The following is a 6,890-nucleotide window of genomic DNA, read 5'->3' on the forward strand; positions in this document are numbered from 1 at the left end:
TCGAGACCAGCCTGGGCAACATATCATATCCCATCTCTGCAAAAAATAAAAAACATTAACAGGTGTGGTGGCACCTGTCTGTGGTTCCAGCTACTTGGGAGGCAGAGGTGGGAGGACCTCTTGAGCCTACGAGGTCGAGGCTGTAGTGAGCCATGATAGCACCACTGCACTCAGCCTGGGCGACAGAGAAAGATCCTGTCACAAACAAACAAACAAGAACCTACGAGAGAAATTGTGTGTTGTCTCCTTTCAGCTTTGTGTTAGAGCACCTGGACATGAGCTGAAAAGGAATAGCCAGTGTCTGTGGCATCATCACCTGCACAGATCACCTCCTACATGGCAGCCTTTCTCCCTGTGGATCTGTGCCCTTCCATGGAATATCCCTGGAGAGCTCCTGAAGCTCTGCCCAAGTGGGACAAAGGGGAAGGGCTGCCTCTGGGGCCAGCTGAGGTGAGACTGGCAGCTCACAGGTCATGTCTCCCCTTCTATAATGTGTACACATTTAGGGAACAGCAAACACCTTTGATGCACTTCACCTGGGTCATGGGAGAACCAATCAATAAGGCAAGGTGGGCTGTGGAGAGTCCTTAGGTAAAAGGCACCTCGTGAAGCCCAAGAGATGCTAACTCATTCTCATCACTGTCACTGAAGCTCAAATCAGATTTTATACAAGAAGTTTTATTGTTATTTCCTTGATAAAATTCCTGCGTGGTTTTTGATGGGAAAATACGTTTTTCTTTGCAGGATTTTGTTCATTCGTTTCCTAGATTCAGTTGGATTCCAACTGGACCAGGATGTGCTTAGTAGATGACCACCCAACATGATTGGAAAGGTATGGAGGAAAATGCCTTATCCTGAAACAACTGCTTTTACCTTCATCAACACTTATCATGGGATCTAAGGGCCCACTACTGGCATTTCATCATAATAATGACTTAATCACACCTATATATGAATACATTTTTGCCTTATCCACTGTACTCCTGAACAGCCTCCCATCCAAATACTTGCCAGACAGAGCTAACTTTAGCTACTGATGAAGACTTGTTTAGGGTAGCACATCTCAAAGTCACATAGCGTTTGTATGCTTTACAAAGGCATTTTCACATACAGCCTTGTCCTGTTTCATTCTCTATGATCAGAGGCCCCCTGCACTGTCCCCACTCTGCTGCAGATCGGAGGCCACCCATTCATCTCTGGTCCAGCCCTAAGCAGCTTTGTTCACTGCACTGGCTGATGACAGAAATGAGGAGGGGGGTCAGACTGACAGGCCCAGGCCACACAGCCCTGTCCATCACAGACACAGACACAATGGAGTCAGAAGCCCTGGCGGTCTGCATCAATGACGGCTGTGCACTATGGAATGATCTACCAGGTATTAGACCTGGGGGGGAATTGTTACCTTTTCTTTTTCTTTTGAGACGGAGTCTCGCTGTGTCACCCAGGCTGGAGTGCAGTGGTGATCTCGACTCACTGCAACCTCCACCTCCTAGGTTCAAGCAATTCTCCTGCCTCAGCCTCTCGAGTAGCTGGGACTACAGGCACATGCCACCACGCCCAGCTACTTTTTTGTATTTTTAGTAGAGGCGGGGTTTCACGATATTAGCTAGGATGGTCTCGATCTCCTGACCTCATGATCTGCCTGCCTCGGCCTCCCAAAAGCTGGGATTACAGTCGTGATTACCACATCCGGCCTGTTGTTAGCTCTTATGTGAACTTACACAAATTAACTTTGCCTTTTTCCCTTCAGTTTCTCTGGCCGTAAAAGGGGGTTGATAACAGCCACTCTCCTAGGATTGTCGTGGGGAGGATCACATGTGATGGGCCCTGCATTCTCTGGTGCTGGAAATAGGCACTCCTTAAACTGGTTTCCTTTCCTCCTAGGGTGGGTTTAGGAGCCCCCAGAGCCATAGAACTCTAGAGCTGGAAAGGGCTTAGGAGCATCTGGTACAGTGGCTGGTCTCCAGATTTTTATATTTTTAGATTTCAACCATTAATTAAATGAAGAGGTCTTCTGGCCCCGGCCAAGGTGCCAGTTGCCTCCTGAGATTCTGTGCCTTCAAACCCTGAGAGTCCATATTTTAAAAAAAAAGAATGAAGGAATTAAGGCTTAAGGAACTAGAGAATTGCCTGCAATAAGTGGATAGATTCGAAAAGGCCAAGCTACTTCTAAAACAGTATCCCACCAAGCTTCACATTGCAGCATGTATGCTCTACGCAATCCATAACCCTTATGATGAAAATGAAGTTTTTGCAGATCTAGGCTGTAGTTGTGGAATGCTTAGCATCGGAACTGCAGTGTTAGGAGCAAGGTTGTGTGTTGGATTTGACAGAGATGAAGATGTATTGGAAATATTTAACAGGAATGTGGAAGAGTTTGAGTTAACAAATATTGACATGGTTCAATGTGATGTGTGCCTGTTACCTAACAGGATGTCAAGTCATTTGATACAGTAATTATGAATCCTCCTTGGACCAAAAATAATAAAGGGATAGATATGGCTTTTCTAAAGACTGCTTTGGAAATGGCAAGAACAGCAGTATATTCTTTATACAAATCCTCAGAGAACATGTTGAAAAGAAAGCTGCAGAATGGGAAATCAAGATAGATACGATTTCAGAGCTTCAGGATGACCTGTCAGCATCATACAAGTTTCTTCTTCTTTTTTTTTTTTTTTTTTTTGAGATGGAGTCTCACTCTATTGCCAGGCTGCAGTGCAGTGGCATGATCTTGGCTCACTGCAACCTCTGCCTCCCGGGTTCAAGCGATTCTTCTGACTCAGCCTCCCAAGTAGCTGGGATTACAAGCGCCCACTACCGCACCGGGCTAATTTTTGTATTTGTAGTAGGGACGGGGTTTCACTATCTTGGCAAGGCTGGTCTCGAACTCCTGACCTCGTAATCTACCCGTCTCGGCCTCCCAAAGTGCTGGGATTACAGGCATGAGCTACTGCGCCCAGCCCATACAAATTTCATAAAAATAAATCAGTGGACATTGGAGTGGACCTAAATCAGTTTTCATTTTAAAAGTCCCCCCAAAACAAAAGTAGTTTAAAACTTATTTAAAATGAATAAAACATTCGTTTACGAAAAATAAAAAATAAAACGAAGAGGAAAGATATTGGACCAGTTTGAGAGTTACTGACATTTTATTTTGCAGGTAAAGGCACAAAAAATTAGTATACAAAAGACTCTATCTACCATCACTTTTATTTCCTTTTTAAAATTTTTTTATCTCCCTTCACTGACACATGATTTTTAATTCTTAAAGAATCTTGGCTGGGCGGGGTGGCTCACGCCTGTTATCCCAGCACTTTGGAAGGCCGAGGCAGGCGGATCACCTGAGGTCAGGAGTTCGAGACCATCCTGGCCAACATGGTGAAACCCCGTCTCTACTAAAAATACAAAAATTAGCTGGGCGTGGTGGCATGTGCCTGTTATCCCAGCTACTCAGGACGCTGAGGCTGGGACACTTGCTTGAACCCGGGAGGTTGAGGTTGCAGTGAGCTAAGACGTGCTATTGCACTCCAGCCTGGGCGACAGAGCAAGACTCCATCTCAAAAAAAAAAAAAAAAAAAAAATAGAATCTTAACCACCTTGTTTTTAAAAGAATAAAAGGGGGAAAGGCATAATATACAAATAAGTTTAGCTTTGTGAAAAACTCTTTACAATGTCTTCTCATTTTTCTAAAAACCAAGGGAAATATCACAGACTAGCGTTAGGGATCCTGGGATCTTCATGACATGCCTTTACTTTATGGATGAGGAACCAGGAGCCCAGAGAGGTAAGGTGACAAGCCCAAGGTCACACAGCAGCTGCAATGCCTCCTTGCTCTCTAGGAAAACACCCCTGGGCATCAGAGATCCTTTCATGTGGCTGTCCAAGCACTTGGGCTGGGAGTTAGGAGGTCTGGGCTCTACTCCCAGCGATTGGCCCTAAAGTCGCACTTTCTGCATTCCACCTTTTATAAAACAGAGATGATAATCACCCCTTCATTCAGAACTTGGGTGAAAATCTAATGAAAGAAGAGCTTCGAAAGGGCCCCGGAGATGCATACATGGTATTATAGAGTGAGGAATTAGGGAGTGAAATGTCTCTATGTCTATAATTTGCCTGAAAGTATTTCAGCCAACAAAAATAAGCAAATACATATGAACAATTGTTAAATCTAGACGATGAATACAGGGGTGGGTATTGCTATGCTACTCTGTCTACTTCTCTGCATATTTGACAATTTTCATAATCTTCCATAATTTTGTAAAAAGTACTCTGGCAAGGTAAATGGAAAAGATGATGTTACTCACAGGGAAGAGGTCCTCCGGGAGGTCTTTGTCTTGGGCTCTGTGGCCAGCTGGGGCCAACCACCCCAGAAGACGAAGCAGCCCACTCTTCACCAGCCTTGGACAGACAGAGCCATGGTCAGGAAGTGCTTCTGGTTTCCCTGCTTCCTCTCCAGGCAGGCCAGGTGCCTGTGGCTGAGTAAGGGGAGCCTCTGGCCCCTTCTTAGCACAAGGCACTGTCTGACAGACCCAGTCTTGCTGCAGCCGCTAACTCTGGGGACAGTGGGGGCTGCTTAGTGCAGCCAACCAGCATAGGGGGCTTATGAATATGCAAATAGAGGCCAGCTGGTTGGCTGCTCCCCATGCCATTTCTCATCGCCACCCCAACTCAGGTGCCCAGAAAAGCCAGCTCAGAGAGGACCTTCCTGAAATTCCATCTCTTCTGTCCTTGCCTATGGACCACAGAGCCCTTTGAAAACTTGGGGACTGAATCACCCAGCTTCTGTCATTGCTCTGGCCTCCAGCGGGAAGCTCCTCACTTCTGCTTTCAAATTCCCCAGAGAGGCAGCTCCAACATGAACATCTTTCTCCCTGTCCCTCAAGCATCCTGAGAAGACTGGAATCAGCCCAACAGCAAACCATGGTATCTCAGATCTGCAGGAAGGAGAGGTTGCGTGGTCCCTCCCTCCCGCAGAGGCCTGAACACTGCTGAGGAAGCTGTCGCTGGGCCAAAAGCACCCATCCCTGACAGATCTGGGAGAACTCACTGGCCAAACCCACCTACTCCCGAATGTAACCCAAATTTTGCCATCCCCTCTTCCTTCAGCTTGGGATGTGGAGGGGATGTTGTGAAATACAGCAATGAAAATTAGTAAACTACAGCTCCAGTCATTAACATGGATAAATCCTCAAAATACAGTGTTGACCAAAAGAAGTAAGTCACAGAGGCTGGGCTCGGTGGCTCACGCCTGTCATTCCAGCACTTTGGGAGGCTGAGGCAGCAGATCACTTGAGCCCAGCGTTCAAGACCAACCTGGGCAACCTAGAGAGATCGCATCTCTACCAAAAATATATATAAAAAAAAAAAAAAGAAAAAAGAATCCCAGCACTTTGGGAGGCCGAGACGGGTGGATCACGAGGTCAGGAGATCCAGACCATCCTGGCTAACACGGTGAAATCCCGTCTCTACTAAAAAATACAAAAAACTAGCCAGGCGACGAGGCGGGCGCCTGTAGTCCCAGCTACTCGGGAGGCTGAGGCAGGAGAATGGCGTAAACCGGGGAGGCGGAGCTTGCAGTGAGCTGAGATCCGGCCACTGCACTCCAGCCTGGGCGGCAGAGCGAGACTCTGTCTCAAAAAAAAAAAAAAAAAAAAAAAAAAAAAAAGAAAAAAGAAAAAAAAATTAGCCAGGTGTAGTGTCATGAGCTTTTGGTCCTAGCTACTCGGGAGGCTGAGGCAGGAGAATGGCGTGAACCCAGGAGGCAGAGCTTGCAGTGAGCCGAGATCGTGCCACTGCACTCTGGCCTGGGCAACAGAGCAAGACTCCGTCTCAAAAAAAAAAAAAACACAAAAAAGTGAGTTATAGAATGATACAGGCACTGTGATTCCATTTCTACTAAGTTAAAAAATAGACCAGGGCTAGGCGCAGTGGCTCACGCCTGTAATCCCAGCACTTTGGGAGGCCAAGGTGGGTGGATCACGAGGTCAGGGGTTCGAGACCAGCCTGACCAACATGGTGAAACCCTGTCTCTACTAAAAATACAAAAATTAGCTGGACGTGGTGGTGGGTGCCTGTGATCCCAGCTACTCAGGAGGCTGAGGCAGGAGAACTGCTTGAACCTGGGAGGCGGAAGTTGCAGTGAGCCAACACAGCGAGACTCTGTCTCAAAAAAAAAAAAAAAAAAAAGACCAAAAAAATGCCCACACAAAAACATGTCTAGATTTCCATTGTGTATTCATCTGTCCATTATTTTGAATTACAACTGAAAGAAGAGATAGACAGATAGATGGAATCTAGGTATCACAGGTAATATGGAGTGAATATAGGGCATAGTTCCTATTTTAAGGAGCCCAAAGATGGAAGCATAGGCTATAGCCCCATCTACTATCTGGCCAATAATATTCATAAATACGTAGGCAAGGATGTGAATGTATGGTTCAGAACACACATAAGACAACCGGGGGATTTGAGGTAAATGAGCTACTTAATCCTTTCTAAAAACACACCTTTTTTCTTATTTAGTTTGAAAGTAAATACATGTTTCATTTTCATTTTTTATTTTTTTCTGTATCAGGCCACAGTGGCTGGAGACATCTTTTTCTTAATTTAAAAACATAGGCAAAAATGTGTATAGTTTAGAACATAAGCATATTGAAGCTATAATGAAAACAAAGGGATGGTCAATATATAATTCAGTATAGTAGTGGCTAACTGGGTGTGATGATGGAGGAGGCCACAGGGAACTTTTTCATTTCTTCAGCTGGGCAGCAAGTATGGGAATTCCTTTTATTATTTTTCTTTTAAACTGAACACATAGATTTTTATATCCTTTTTAGTATGTATTTTATAATGAAAATGTTTTTAAAAATTATCTTTTGGGCTGGGCGTGG

At 45.3% G+C, this 6,890-nt stretch overlaps 1 pseudogene; it reads left to right on the forward strand.

The window, feature by feature from the left end:
* Window positions 1-2,094: 2,094 nt before the first annotated feature.
* Window positions 2,095-3,027, forward strand: LOC104677579 (annotated as a pseudogene).
* Window positions 3,028-6,890: the final 3,863 nt, after the last annotated feature.

The sequence above is a fragment of the Rhinopithecus roxellana genome, chromosome 5, assembly GCF_007565055.1.
Source record: "Rhinopithecus roxellana isolate Shanxi Qingling chromosome 5, ASM756505v1, whole genome shotgun sequence".
In the NCBI taxonomy this organism is placed as follows: domain Eukaryota; kingdom Metazoa; phylum Chordata; class Mammalia; order Primates; family Cercopithecidae; genus Rhinopithecus; species Rhinopithecus roxellana.